The following is a 16,345-nucleotide window of genomic DNA, read 5'->3' on the forward strand; positions in this document are numbered from 1 at the left end:
CACACATTTGCATTAGCTGGACCAGCCTGAAAAAACTATTATTTTTAGCATGACTGACCAATGGTCATGTAGTGTATGCACTTCTGCGACATGTCCAGACTAGTTGCAGATGCTAAGACAGATTTCAAACCTGCTTGAAATCTGGCTCACGAGTCATAAGGTATGCGCACTGTCCCGACGAGTGAGGGACCGACAATGAGCAACAGCCAATGAAATACAGAGAGCGAGCAAGAAGAGAGCAATGCATTGAGAAACAGGAAACAATACAAAGGCTATACAAATTAGTGCAATAAACTGGCGCTAGCCCTTCTTTCATGTTGTTTGTTGACATATTATTAACAATAAAGTTGTTGCTATGTGCGGGAGTTTGTGAATGGATTTCGGGATTGTATCTTTAACGTTTTTGCAATCCATTTGATCTGTTGCCAGTTACTTGCGGATTTTTAAAGGAAATAACCGTCTGATCGGAAAATTTAAAAAAGGGAAAACATATGCATGCACAAGAACTTCACAGATCTTCTTCAGTATGCCTAATATCACAATGCAGTGAAGCGCACACATCTGACAGTTAATACAGTGTTCCTCTAAAATAATTTTAAATTCTGCTCTAAACGTCATGTTTGTGCTCATATTTAATTCAAGTATAATTAAGAGAAATGGTGCCTGGGTTTGTAGTGCCTTTTTTTTGTCTTCTTTTACTTTTTGTCGTTAATTATTATGCATGCAGTAATACACTGACATAATGATTGATGTATTCCGTATGAAATCAGAGACTCTCACCTTGAATTCGGAATACAAGTGGTCAAAAGAGACAACCTGGTCTACTTGTGATCAGATCACCCAAAACACATCTTAATACCTGGTGTAAACAGGGCAACAGTTGGGGTTGAATGGTTGTGTAGTTGATACACACAGTTGTGTAGTGTGCGCACCACCACAACCAGAAAAGAATGAATAAAATAAATAAAATCTGTAGACAAAAAACTCTAGAACAGAGCACAACAGTTCCAGAATTGAAATCCTATTCATTTTCTCCATAGGTGAATTACCTCATAGCTATAATTTAAAAACCTTTAAAGACAAACCTACCGTGAGCTCTGAGGTTGTTAATCGATGATATATGCCTCAGTTAAAGCCATCAGTAAGCGTTATTTCAAATTTCTGGTGAAGAACTACACTACCCATGATCCTGATGAGAAATGCTTCAACAATGAGAATAACTAGATTGAGAATTTATTATCTCTTGTCCATAAAATTCAGTCAACATTAATACAATCAAACCTTATACAATATGTGTAAATAGGCCTAAATAGTAGAATTCATTATGGGGGCATTTTTTTGCACCTATATTTTGAAATTTGGGGACATTTTTATCAGTTTCAGAACATTTTTGCCCTGAGCCCCCCTTAATTTCTGACCATGGTACTATAGATTGTAAGTCTATCCCTCAGAGTCTTATTTTCATTTGTATTAAATTCAATATGGTATCTACAATGACTAAGGTCTATTGTCTATAAAGAAAATAGCCTGGGGGCAAGATGGCCACCAAGTGAACTGACTTGCATTAAAAAGTGTTTGTAAATGTTTGCAAATTGGTTCTTACTTGGCTCGTTTGGCCATCTCATTGCCATCCCAGCGTGGACTGTAGGGTAAGACTTCTACACCTGAGAGTATAGCTGCCTGCTACTGGTGAAGTGATAGACTGAAATGTGAGAGTGGGCTGATCTCGGGGGAAGTACAAAGGCAGATCCACTACCGGAGGATTCAACCTCCTCGTACCCTTGAGGAACATGTTGATCAGGTCTCGCTGTCATGAGGGCCTCCCGTCCAGTGTGTCATGGTAAGCTGCTATGGCAGCCACGTACACTTTCAGGGTAGAGGGAGACAGCCGTCTCTCCAGCCCTTCCAAAAGACAGTACAGACCCGATGCTGCATCTCTGTGGGTCTTCCCCACGGGAAGAACACCAGTTCATGAAGAGTCGCCACTTCAAGGCATACAGCCACCTCATAGAGGGGGCTCTGGCCTGAGTGATCGTGTTTACCACTGCTGGCAGAAGAACTGCTTGGTCTTCTACGTCCCGTCCAGGTGCCAGATGTAGAGATTCCAGAGGTCCAGCCGCAGGTGCTGGAGCATGCCCTGCCCATGAGTGAGAAGGTCCTGCCTCAGGGGAATGCGCCAGGGAGGTGCTACTACCAGGAGCATCAGATCCGAGAACCAAGACCGGTTGGGCCAGTACGGTGCAACGAACAGGACTTGCTGCTCGTCCTCCCTGACTTTGCACAGAATCTGTGCAATGAGGCTCACTAGAGGATACGTATACTCACACGGCCCCCGAGGCCAGCTGTGCACCAAGGCACCCATGCCGAGGGAAGCCTCGGACAGGGAGTACCAAAGGGGACAGTGAGAGAACTTTTGGGAGGTGAACAGGTCTACCTGCACCTCCCCAAATCTCTCCCAAATCAGCTGGACTATGTGGGGGTGGTGTCCCCACTCCCCACGGAGCGTTACCTGCCATGGGAGCGTGTCTGCTGCACAGTTGAGGATGCCCGGAAGGTGAGTGGCTCGCAGCGACTTCAACGTCTGCTGACTCCAGAGGAGGAGGCGGCGGGCGAGTTGTGACATGCGACGCAAGTGTAAGCTGCCATGGCGGTTTATGTACAAGCGTACGCCACCTTGGTGGTTTATGTACGCTACTGTCACTGTGTTGTTGGTCCGGACCAACACATGCTTGCCCTGAGTCAACAGCCGAAGGCTCTGCAGGGCCAGCAATACCGCCAGCAACTCTAAGCAGTTGATGCTCTGCCAAAGGAGTTGCACACGGCACCCCAGCCTGAGATTGAGGCGTCTGTCGTGACCACGACGTGCCTTGAGACCTACTCTAGGGGAACACCTGCCCATGGAAATGGCAGGTCTGACCAAGGGTTGAATGCCCACCTCGGGACTCGAGTTTGTAGCCAGTGCTGAAGTGGTCTCATATGCATCAACCAGAGGGGGAGAACCGCTGCTGAGGATGGCATATGTCCCAGGAGCCTCTGAAATTGTTTCACTGGCACCACTATCTTCTGCCTGAAGGTCTTCACTGGTCAGCACTGACTGAGCACATTTGGTCGTAAGATGTGCCTTGAGAGTGACCAAGTCCAACTCCATACAGAGAAAAGAGATGCTCTGCACAGGGAAGAACTTGCTTTTCTCCCAGTTGATCTGAAGCCCGAGTTGGTCAAGGTGCTAAAGCACAAGGTCCCAGGTAAATACACAAAGGGACAGGGACAGACCGAAGGAGAGGACCTTGTACTGATATGCTCCTCCCTTGTAGGCAAACTGAAGAAAGGGTCTGTGTCGAGGAAGGATCGATACGTGAAAGTACGCATCCTTCAGGTCGATGGCCGCAAACCAATTCTGATGTCGTACTGATGCCAGGATACGTTTCTGCATTAACATCTTGAACGGAAGCCCACTTACCTGTTCGCCGGCTGTCTCTCAATGGAGAAAGAGGGAATGGGAGGTACTCGCATTCGTCTGATTGACTGGAAAGACTTCCAGCGCCTGGCCGTCGCTAGTGCACTGACCCAGGGAATGAGGAAGAGAACTTACAGGCCTTGGAAGGGAGCCTAGGTCAGTCGCGCCAGGTTTCTGCACACTGCGGGCATAAATGCACCGCTACGGCGCGCTCTACCTGGGGGAGCTCTACATGTCCCTTAGCCGCTCAGCCGTCGAGGGTAGTTAGGATGGACGAGCCCGCGAAGCGTGTACTGGCAGAAAAAGGTGCCTTCCACGACATCGTTAGCTCCTCGTGCACTTCCGGGAAGAAAGGCGGGGCGCAGCCGTGAGTCACGCTCCAAGCCCAGAAACCAATCATCCAGCCATGAAGGCTCAGGCCAGGGTGGAGGGTTCCACTTCAGCCCGATGTTAACGGAGAGATAACGGCCACATCCAGTAGCGCAAATGCGGAAGGACATCTTTAAAAAGACGGCAAGCGTTTGCGCGAGCTCTTTTAGAAGGAAATCAACTCTTTTGAATATACTCTTTTAGCACCCGTGGACTCAGCCGCCGAAGCACCTAGGGAAGCACAACACTCGACCATGAGAGGGTGACCGCTGATATGTGTTGTAAAATCCTTCAGCGTAAGCGCAAGATGAGAGGACGAACAAAAGCATGCATTTGGCTCCGAAGAAAAAATCTGAATGAGTGGTGCATGCCATCTCCTTTTATACCCATATGTCCAGGGGCGGAGAGTGGCATGCAAATTCCACTCTCCAATTCTCATTGGCCTTTTCTATTTTAAGCAAAGGTGATTGGGGCTCTCAAGATCGAACCCCTAGTGTCACTACATCGACACAACGTCGAGTGAGTGACAGACAGGGAACAGGTGCATCTAAGCATCATCTCTTTGTGTATCTTACCATGGACTAGGAAGCAGAAGTCTTTCCACATTAGCAAAAGGGTAAGTTTGGTAAACCCGACAGCATCATACTCTACCACCCACCTGAGCAGACAAAACAAATGGTCAAACTATATTATATGACTGGATAATATAAGGCATGTAACAGTGGCCCCCAAAAATGTTTGCTCACTTAAATGTGCATGATTTTGACACTTATGTCACACTTAACAAATGAGAACCATTGCAGTATACACTGTAACAAAATATATCAAATCAAAGTGGCATCTGCAAGACTTTTTTCCCCCAGAATTAACTTCACTTTTCTGAGCTGTTTTTGCTATAAATTTTAACAAATTAGTACCAACATGATTTGTGGATGTATGAAGTCAGTTCCCTTTGATTTGATATATTTTCTGTTGCATCAGAAACATACAATATACATACCAAGTGACATTTATGTTTTAAAAAGAGCACAAGCACACTTTTCAAGCAAATCATTTCACAAAAAAAAAAAAAAACATTTTAAATGATAAAAACACAGAAAACAAAAAGTATTTCAAAATCAAATCACTTCTATTGTCACACAACCATATACACAAGTGCAACAGTGGGTGAAAGTCTTGGGTGCAGTTCCAAGCAACATAGTGATGAGACATATACCAATTTACAATAAACATCAAATTTACACAACACAATTTACATATCTAATATACATATACAGGTGCATCTCAATAAATTAGAATGTCGTGGAAAAGTTCATTTATTTCAGTAATTCAACTCAAATTGTGAAACTCGTGTATTAAATAAATTCAATACACACAGACTGAAGTAGTTTAAGTCTTTGGTTCTTTTAATTGTGATGATTTTGGCTCATATTTAACAAAAACCCACCAATTCACTATCTCAAAAAATTAGAATATGGTGACATGCCAATCAGCTAATCAACTCAAAACACCTGCAAAGGTTTCCTGAGCCTTCAAAATGGTCTCTCAGTTTGGTTCACTAGGCTACACAATCATGGGGAAGACTGCTGATCTGACAGTTGTCCAGAAGACAATCATTGACACCCTTCACAAGGAGGGTAAGCCACAAACATTCATTGCCAAAGAAGCTGGCTGTTCACAGAGTGCTGTATCCAAGCATGTTAACAGAAAGTTGATTGGAAGGAAAAAGTGTGGAAGAAAAAGATGCACAACCAACCGAGAGAACCGCAGCCTTATGAGGATTGTCAAGCAAAATCGATTCAAGAATTTGGGTGAACTTCACAAGGAATGGACTGAGGCTGGGGTCAAGGCATCAAGAGCCACCACACACAGACATGTCAAGGAATTTGGCTACAGTTGTCGTATTCCTCTTGTTAAGCCACTCCTGAACCACAGACAACGTCAGAGGTGTCTTACCTGGGCTAAGGAGAAGAAGAACTGGACTGTTGCCCAATGGTCCAAAGTCCTCTTTTCAGATGAGAGCAAGTTTTGTATTTCATTTGGAAACCAAGGTCCTAGAGTCTGGAGGAAGGGTGGAGAAGCTCATAGCCCAAGTTGCTTGAAGTCCAGTGTTAAGTTTCCACAGTCTGTGATGATTTGGGGTGCAATGTCATCTGCTGGTGTTGGTCCATTGTGTTTTTTGAAAACCAAAGTCACTGCACCCGTTTACCAAGAAATTTTGGAGCACTTCATGCTTCCTTCTGCTGACCAGCTTTTTAAAGATGCTGATTTCATTTTCCAGCAGGATTTGGCACCTGCCCACACTGCCTAAAGCACCAAAAGTTGGTTAAATGACCATGGTGTTGGTGTGCTTGACTGGCCAGCAAACTCACCAGACCTGAACCCCATAGAGAATCTATGGGGTATTGTCAAGAGGAAAATGAGAAACAAGAGACCAAAAAATGCAGATGAGCTGGAGGCCACTGTCAAAGAAACCTGGGCTTCCATACCACCTCAGCAGTGCGACAAACTGATCACCTCCATGCCATGCCGAATTGAGGCAGTAATTAAAGCAAAAGGAGCCCCTACCAAGTATTGAGTACATATACAGGTGCTGGTCATATAATTAGAATATCATCAAAAAGTTGATTTATTTCACTAATTCCATTCAAAAAGTGAAACTTGTATATTATATTCATTCATTACACACAGACTGATATATTTCAAATGTTTATTTCTTTTAATTTTGATGATTATAACTGACAACTAAGGAAAATCCCAAATTCAGTATCTCAGAAAATTAGAATATTACTTAAGACCAATACAAAGAAAGGATTTATAGAAATCTTGGCCAACTGAAAAGTATGAACATGAAAAGTATGAGCATGTACAGCACTCAATACTTAGTTGGGGCTCCTTTTGCCTGAATTACTGCAGCAATGCGGCGTGGCATGGAGTCGATCAATCTGTGGCACTGCTCAGGTGTTATGAGAGCCCAGGTTGCTCTGATAGTGGCCTTCAGCTCTTCTGCATTGTTGGGTCTGGCATATCACATCTTCCTCTTCACAATACCCCATAGATTTTCTATGGGGTTAAGGTCAGGCGAGTTTGCTGGCCAATTAAGAACAGGGATACCATGGTCCTTAAACCAGATACTGGTTGCTTTGACACTGTGTGCAGGTGCCAAGTCCTGTTGGAAAATGAAATCTGCATCTCCATAAAGTTGGTCAGCAGCAGGAAGCATGAAGTGCTCTAAAACTTCCTGGTATACGGCTGCGTTGACCTTGGACCTCAGAAAACACAGTGGACCAACACCAGCAGATGACATGGCACCCCAAACCATCACTGACTGTGGAAACTTTACACTGGACCTCAAGCAACGTGGATTGTGAGCCTCTCCTCTCTTCCTCCAGACTCTGGGACCCTGATTTCCAAAGGAAATGCAAAATTTACTTTCATCAGAGAACATAACTTTGGACCACTCAGCAGCAGTCCAGTCCTTTTTGTCTTTAGCCCAGGCGAGACGCTTCAGACGCTGTCTGTTGTTCAAGAGTGGCTTGACACAAGGAATGCGACAGCTGAAACCCATGTCTTGCATACGTCTGTGCGTAGTGGTTCTCCCCCACATTTTTGAATGGGTTTTGTTTCACAGTCCTCTCCAGGGTGCGGTTATCCCTATTGCTTGTACACTTTTTTCTACCACATCTTTTCCTTCCCTTCGCCTCTCTATTAATGTGCTTGGACACAGAGCTCTGTGAACAGCCAGCCTCTTTTGCAATGACCTTTTGTGTCTTGCCCTCCTTGTGCAATGTGTCAATGGTCGTCTTTTGGACAACTGTCAAGTCAGCAGTCTTCCCCATGATTGTATAGCGTACAGAACTAGACTGAGAGACCATTTAAAGGCCTTTGCAGGTGTTTTGAGTTAATTAGCTGATTAGAGTGTGGCACCAGGTGTCTTCAATATTGAACCTTTTCACAATATTCTAATTTTCTGAGATACTGAATTTGGGATTTTCCTTAGTTGTCAGTTATAATCATCAAAATTAAAAGAAATAAACATTTGAAATATATCAGTCTGTGTGTAATGAATGAATATAATATACAAGTTTCACTTTTTGAATGGAATTAGTGAAATAAATCAACTTTTTGATGATATTCTAATTATATGACCAGCACCTGTACAGTAAATGAACATACTTTCCAGAAGGCCAACCATTCACTAAAAATGTTTTTTTTATTGGTCTTATGATGTATTCTAATTTTTTGAGATAGTGAATTGGTGGGTTTTTGTTAAATGTGAGCCAAAATCATCACAATTAAAAGAACCAAAGACATAAACTACTTCAGTCTGTGTGCACTGAATTTATTTAATACACGAGTTTCACAATTTGAGTTGAATTACTGAAATAAATGAACTTTTCCACGACATTCTAATTTATTGAGATGCACCTGTAATTACACAACACAGTAATAATATGCAATGTACAGTATACAATACACACGATATAGAATACACATACACATAATATAGAAGACACATACAATATAAAAATAGTAAAGTATATATCAAATATACAGGTGGTTGTATTGTACTGTACTGACATTCAGGTGTCGGTTTATAATCAGTTGCCAGTGTGTTGTTAAGAGAGAATATGTTTTATGACAGTCCAGTGTGAGGTAATAAGATTAATAAAGTGCAGTATTGATGTATATTGATCATGAGAGACCAAGAGTTCAAAAGTCTGATTGCTTGGGGGAAGAAGCTGTCATGGAGTCGGCTGGTGTGGGTCCTGATGCTGCGATACTGCCTGCCTGATGGTAGCAGTGAGAGCAGCTCGGGTGGCTGGAGTCTCTGAGGATCCTCCGAGCTTTTTTCACACACCACCTGGTATAGATGTCCTGGAGGTAGGGAAGCTCACCTCCGATGATGTGTCTGGCAGTTCGCACCACCCTTTGCAGGGCTTTGCGGTTGTGGGCGGTTCTATTGCCGTACCAGGCAGTGATGCAGCCAGTCAGGATGCTCTCTACAGTGCTGGTGTAGAACCGTGTGAGGATGTGGTGGTTCATTCCAAACTTCCTTAGCCATCTCAGGAAGAAGAGGCACTGATGAGCCTTCTTCACAACGGCCTCAGTGTGTGCTGACTCTCTCCACCGGTGCTCCATTGATGGTGATGGGGCTGTGTTCTCTGTCTTTTCTCCTGATGTCCACCACAAGCTCCTTGGTCTTGCTGACGCTGAGGGAGAGGTTGTGCTCCTGGCACCAGCATGTCAGAGTGTGCACCTCCTCTCTGTAGGCTGTTTCATCATTGTCAGTGATCATACCTACCACAGTTGTATCATCAGCAAACTTATTGATGGCATTGGAGCTGTGTGTTGCCACACAGTCATGTGTGTACAGGGAATACAGGAATGGGCTGAGAATACAGCCCTGCGGGGGCTCCAGTGTTGAGGGTCAGTGATGAGGAGATGTTGCTGCCCATTCTAACCACCTGGCGTCTGTTTGACAGGAAGTCTGGGATCCAGCTGCACAGTGAGCTGTTTAAGCCCAGAGCCTGGAGTTTCACATAAAGCTTGGAGGGCACTATGGTGATGAATGCTGAGCTGTAGTCTACAAACAGCATTCTCACATAAGTGTTCCTTTTTCCAGGTGGGAGGAAGCAGTGTGTAGTGTAGATGCAATGGCATCATCAGTGGAGCGGTTGTTGCGGTAAGCAAACTGCAATGGCTCCAGTGAGTCAGGCAGTACAGAGCATATGTAATCTCTGATTAGCCTCTCAAAGCATTTGCTGATGATTGGGGTCAGAGCAACAGGACGCCAGTCATTTAAGCAAGTGATTTTGGATTGCTTTGGGACAGGCACAATGGTGGACATTTTGAAGCATGTGGGGACTACAGACAAGGAGAGGGAAAGGTTGAAAATGTCCGTAAAAACACCAGCCAGTTGATTCACACACGCTCTGATGACGCGGCCTGGCTTTACGGATATTCACCCATCGGAAGGATCGGGTTACATCTGCTACAGAGACGGAGAGTGAACTAACCTCTGTAGCTTCGGCCACGAGAGCTCTCTCCACAAGGGCGGTGTTATTTCCCTCGAAACGAGCATAAAATGTATTTAGCTCATCCGGGAAAGAGGCAGCGGTGTTCACAGCGGAGTTTTTATTCCCTTTGTAGTCTGTGATAATATTAAATCCCTGCCACATGCTTCTAGATTCGGTGGTGTTGAACTGTCCTACAATCTTGTCCCTGTACTGGCGTTTGGCTGCTCTGATAGTTTTGCGGAGGACATAACTTGCTTGTTTATGCTCCTCCGCGTTCCCAGAATTAAAGGCGAAGGTCCATGCATTAAGTGCTGCACGAACATTGCTATTAATCCATAGTTTCTGGTTGGGGTAGATCCGTATTATTTTGGTCGGAACAACGTCCTCTACGCGCTTTCTGATGAAACACGTTATGCTATCTGCGTAAACCTCGATGTCATCATCAGAGGCGGACAGGAACATCTCCCAGTCCGCGTGATCAAAACAGTCTTGTAGCGTAGAATCTGATTGGTCTGACCAGCACTGGATCATTCTGAGGGCAGGTGCTTCCTGTTTTAATTTCTGAATGTAAGCGGGCAGAAGGAGAACGGAAGAGTGGTCTGATTTGCCAAATGGTGGGTGGGGGAGGGATTTGTAGCCATTCCAGAAGGGAGAGTAGCAATGGTCCAAAACCCGGTCCCCTTGTGTGTTGAAACTGATATGTTGGTGGTATTTTGGTGCGACTGATTTGAGATTGGCTTTGTTAAAGTCCAATGAGCGCGGCCTCAGGGTGCACGGTTTCCTGCTCACTTATACTCTCATACAGTTCCTTGAGTGCCCGGTCTGTTTTGGCTTGTGGTAGGATGTACACAGCAGTGATAATGACCGCTGTGAATTCCCTCGGTAGCCAGAATGGTCGACACAGAAGCATGAGAATTCCAGATCAAGATAGCAGAAAGACTTGATAGAATGTACACCACCACCTCTGCTTTTACCTGAGAGGTCTTTCGCTCTCTCCGCTCGGTGCACGGAGAACCCCGCGGGTTCGATGGCTGAATCTGGAATCTCAGCAGACATCCAAGTTTCCATAAGGTAGATAATGCAGCAGTCCCTCGTCTCTCATTGGAAAGAGATCCATGCTCTCAGCTCGCAGAGCTTGTTGTCCAGAGACTGAACATTTGCCAGTAGAATACTGGGTAGCGGGGATTGATTTGCACGACGTCTTACTCTGATGAGAATGCCGGCTCTATTTACCCATTTCCTTCTGCATTTCCGCGGCCGGTCAGCCCAGACAAAGGGCTCCACTGGCGTGTTTGTAAACAGCAGGTTGGCATTGAGGAATTGGAAGTCCGGTTTTTGGTGTGCAATTGCAGAACCAATGTCCAAAAGTGTTTGTCTATCGTATACAATAAGGCAGATGACATCCAAGACAAAAAACATGAGAACTGTAAACAAAACAAACTGCAATGTTGTGTCAGAGCTTGCAATGCAGCAGCCATACTCAGTGCCATCTTGAGTCCATGTTTTTGCATATTCAAGCTAAGCTGGGGTCAGTTTGCAGGGTCAGCCATGATATGGTGCCCCTGGAGCAGATGCAGTCAAGGGCCTTGCTCAAGGGCCCATTGGTGGTGTCATGGCAGTGTTGGGGCTTGAACCCCTGACCTTCTGGTCAATAACCCAGAGCCTTAACTGCTGAGCCACCACTGCCCCTGTTTTTGCACTTTCTAGTTGTCAGATGTTAGTGGAACATATCCATAGTTAATCGAAGAACTGCACCTTTGGTTACTCTGCTCGGGCACCTGTGTAGACTTGAGGGAACTGACTTCATACATCCACAAATCATGTTTTTGTTTTATGTGTTTTTATCATTTAAAATGTTTTTTTTTTTTTTTTTTTTTTTTTTTGTGAAATGATTTGCTTGAAAAGTGTGCTTGTGCTCTTTTTAAAACATAAATGTCACTTGGTATGTATATTGTATGTTTCTGATGCAACAGAAAATATATCAAATCAAAGGGAACTGACTTCATACATCCACAAATCATGTTGGTACTAATTTGTTAAAATTTATAGCAAAAACAGCTCAGAAATGTGAAGTTAATTCTGGGGGAAAAAAGTCTTGCAGATGCCACTTTGATTTGATATATTTTGTTACAGTGTATACTGCAATGGTTCTCATTTGTTAAGTGTGACATAAGTGTCGAAATACTTTTTGAGGTCATTGTGATATGGTCTAACTGTAAACAGAACTCAATTAAAACTATGTAGGTTAGAGCAATGATGAACATTGTCTTGCCCCACTAAATCCAGATAAGCAAGTTTTCTATAATAGCCTGAATTAATAGCACATCACATTCTAATTGATAAATCATTGTACAGTAAAAGGTCACTGTATTAAAGTGTGTTAAAGCAAAGACATCTTAGTGTCTTGTGAATTACAGCCCATTATGCAGCAGCTGTCAGTACTTGTTTCAAAGATTAGAAATAAAAAGGAATTAGTGCTAGTAAATAATTTTGCATGATCACAGGGGTGTACCACTGTGCTAAGTGGCTTTACTAGTTACCAGTATAAGCCTGTACTCACAAGGGCAATTTTACACCAAATCAAACACAAGACATTCATTTGTTGCGAGCATGCACTTGAAGAGCATTTAGAGGCTTGTAGTTCTCAGGCCCACACAGAACCTGACCCCACAAAATTCAGCAGAATGTTCCACAGACATCCGGAAAATGTTAATGCCTGTCACTCACAGTTCTACACATTCCTAGCCCCTTTGATGTTTATTCATTATAAAAAAAAATCTAATTTCATTGTGCTTCCATCCCCCAACAAGAGTGTCTTTTGTTTTTAACCTTGTTTAATTAGGGCTGTCAATCGATTACAATTTTTAATTGAATTAATGATAGGATATGCAGAATAATCGAATTAATCGCTTATTAATATTTGTTGAGACCCTCCCAAATAAAGAATGTAATATATATACACTGAGCCAAAACTTTATTACCACTCACAGGAGAAGCGAATAACATTAATCATCTCCTAACAAGGCCACATTTCAAGGTCTGGGTAGATAAGATGGCAAGCGAACAATCAGTTGTCATAGTCAACATGTTGAATGCAGGAGAAATGGGCAGGAGTAAAGACCTGAGTGATTTTGACAGGCTACATTGTTATGGCCAGACGACTGGGTCAGAGCATCTCTGAAACGGCAAGGCTTGTGGAGTGCTTCCAGTCAGAAGTGGTGAGTACCTACAGTGGTCCGAGGAGGGAGAAACCACAAACCGGCGACAGGGTGTTGGGCGGCCAAGGCTCATCGACGGCTATCCCGTCCAGTCCGAAACGACAGAAGGTCTACTGTGGCACAAGTCATAGAAAATTTTAATGATGTTTATGGGAGGAATGTGTCACAACACACAGTGCATCGCACATTACTGCGTACGGGGCTGCCTAGCCACAGACCAGTCAGAGTGCCCATGATGACCCCTGTCCACTGTCAAAAGAGCCTACAGTGGGCATGCGAGCATCGGAACTGGACCTTGGAGCAGTGGAAGAAGGTTGCATGGTCTGATGAGTCATGTTTTCTTTTACATCATGTGGACGGCTGTGTATGTGTGTGCTGTTTACCTGGGGAAGTGATGGCACCAGGATTCACTATGGGAAGACAACAAGTCGGTGGAGGGATTGTGATGCTCTGGGCAATGTTCTGCTGGAAAACCCTGGGTCCGGCCATTCATGTGGACGTCAGCACAACAATGCACCCTGCCACACTGCACACATTGTTCGGGAATGGTTTGAGGAACATCATAAAGAGTTCAAGGTGTTGCCCTGGCATCCAAATTCCCCAGATCTTAATCCGATTGAGCATCTGTGGGATGTGCTGGACCAACAAATCCGATCCACATCAGCTCCTCCTCGCAACTTACAGGACTTGAAGGATCTGCTGTTAATGTATTGGTGCCAGATACCACAGGACACCGTCAGGGGTCTTGTAGAGTCCATGCCTCAGTGGGTTGGTACTGTTTTGGCGGCACACGGATGTCCAACAGCATATTTGGCAGGTGGTTATAATGTTTTGGCTCATCAGTATATGTATAATGTCATTTATTTAAATGATTAATATATTTAATAAATATAATAATTTAGATTATTATCAGCATAATTTAGCCTAATTCTAATAAATATAATAATTTAGATTATTATCAGCATAATTTAGCCTAATTCTAATAAATGACAAAATTGTGGCAGATTAGTAAAGCAGTGATTATAGACAATACATAAATCTATCACTGCTCAGCAGTGCACAGCAATTAATTATATTATTGAGTTTGTCAACCTGTCCGAGGTAGACTTAAGAGCTATTTTCTATGGACTCGCTTTTGCATTACATCAGCATTTTTTTGTCTGTCTATGTACACGTGTCAGATGGAAGCTTCTGGTGCCTCACTTTGTTTGCATCGTGTCTCATTGATATTCATTGTCTCATCAAAATATAGCATTTTTAGGATGCTGTGTCAAGTTAAACGTAGTTTGAAACTTTGAAAAATAGGTCTTGAGACCCTGCATTCAGTTTTGCTCTGCCCAGCTTTATTTGAAAAGCAAAAACACGTTCTGCTGTGTGCAGTTCCTCATTTTGCACTGGCTTGTCTTGGTAAGTGTCCATGTATAGCAGAATTTATGCTGACTGCCCCCTGTTGACTGCTACTTGCATAAACATGAAGGGGGTACTTCAAGCTTGAATTATTCCGATGGTAGAAAAATACCTTACTATGGAATTAATGCACGATTAGGGGCATGATTAATTGCATTAATAAAGTGCTACTGTTTATATAATTAACTGCACTAAATTAACACGTTAAATCGACAGCTTTAGTTTACATCTATTCTGTAGATTTCCCTCTAAAATTAGAGCAGAAAATGTAAAATTCCTCAAACTCCATCTGGGCCCAGCTCTCTTTTGCACTAACAGCTTTATTGAAAAAGATGTCTGTCATAGAATCTGAATTCTCACTAATTGCTGTCTGTTTTTCCTGAGCTGAATGGACACAACTAGCATTTTACTCCAAATGTCAGAGATGAACTGAGCATGAACAGTCTTTAGGGGTAAAAAAGGACTCACATTCCAAAGTGGCTGAGAAAAGCAGCAATGTATTCTCACAGTGTTGCGGTAGAAAGAGAGTGAAAAAGGATTACAGAATGAAATGCATGAGACTGAAAGAAAAAAAAATCTCTATTGCACACCAGAATGAGTATCATCACCTTTATGTATGTGTTAATAGAGATCTAACCGACCCGAGCCTGATGGGACCAGACAGACCATCAGGTTTTGGGCCAGGTTCAGGTCAGTTTTTCAGGTAAAGTTCAGGTTTGTAATTAATGAAGAAAAAAAAAAAAAAGAAAGAAAAAAATAAAAATAAATAAATATAATATATATATATATATATATATATATATATATATATATATATATATATATATATTATTATTATTATTATTGTCATAAATATTTTAAAACTATAATATAGTGTATAATAAAGGCTACAGTTTTTGCATGCATCTGTGCTGTTTTTCAATTGTTTTACTATGTAAACACTCTGGACAGATGTCTTTGACCATTGCACTGCATCTTGCTGTTTTTTCAGCATCTCGAGCAGGAACTCTACCATTTTAAGTTCAAAAGATTAACTGTATCTCGAGACACATATTGTACATTCTGTAGGCAGTGTTTTGTTGCGCTGTCTAGCTATGGTAGTTTTTTCCCTTTTGCTCTGGTGTGCTGAGGGGTTGCCATGCCTTTTTAAAATGGTGTATGTTTACTGTTACTTGACAGTTACAAATGTTGCCTACAATTCTTGAATAAAATAAAATAAAACCTATTGCAACAAATTTACTTGCTTGGAAAAGAGATTATATATAGAGTGAGCAATTTGGGGTTCGGGTTGTGTCACATGCTCTTGGGTACGGGCCGGGTTCAGGCTTCAATTTAATGCCCATGCAGACCTCTAATAGGCTGTAGATGTTATGGTATTTACATTGTGTTTAGTGGTCAACCGATATGGGATTTTTAATAGCCAAATATCCTCCATTTAATTGATCTGGCCAATATATAATTAATTGTGTCAAGTGCACTAACCGGTAGGCCACAGCTCCGACAGTGTTGCCTTTTTACAGGAATCACTGTTCAGTGTGAAAAATATTTAATCATTACTGGAATAAATAATGAATTGTATTTCACAATCACTTCCACATAATGCTTTCAGTGTGAACGTGTGATGATACATGGAGCTCTTACAATAAAGTTTGATTAGCAAGCTTTTGCTATATGCCTTGTTTATGAGACATGACATCCAGAAAGCATGCCTAATCAGTGTTTGTTTTCCTGCAGACCTGCAGACTTAGCTTGTGGCAGTCAGAGAGAGCTGTGCAGCTCTGTCCTCCACTGGATGCAGGTGAGAGATCCTCAGGCCCTGAACTGCTGCATGAAGGTGACCTACATTAACTGACCTTTTTGATGTACATAATCAC

The sequence above is a fragment of the Myxocyprinus asiaticus genome, chromosome 17, assembly GCF_019703515.2.
Source record: "Myxocyprinus asiaticus isolate MX2 ecotype Aquarium Trade chromosome 17, UBuf_Myxa_2, whole genome shotgun sequence".
NCBI classification, from domain to species: domain Eukaryota; kingdom Metazoa; phylum Chordata; class Actinopteri; order Cypriniformes; family Catostomidae; genus Myxocyprinus; species Myxocyprinus asiaticus.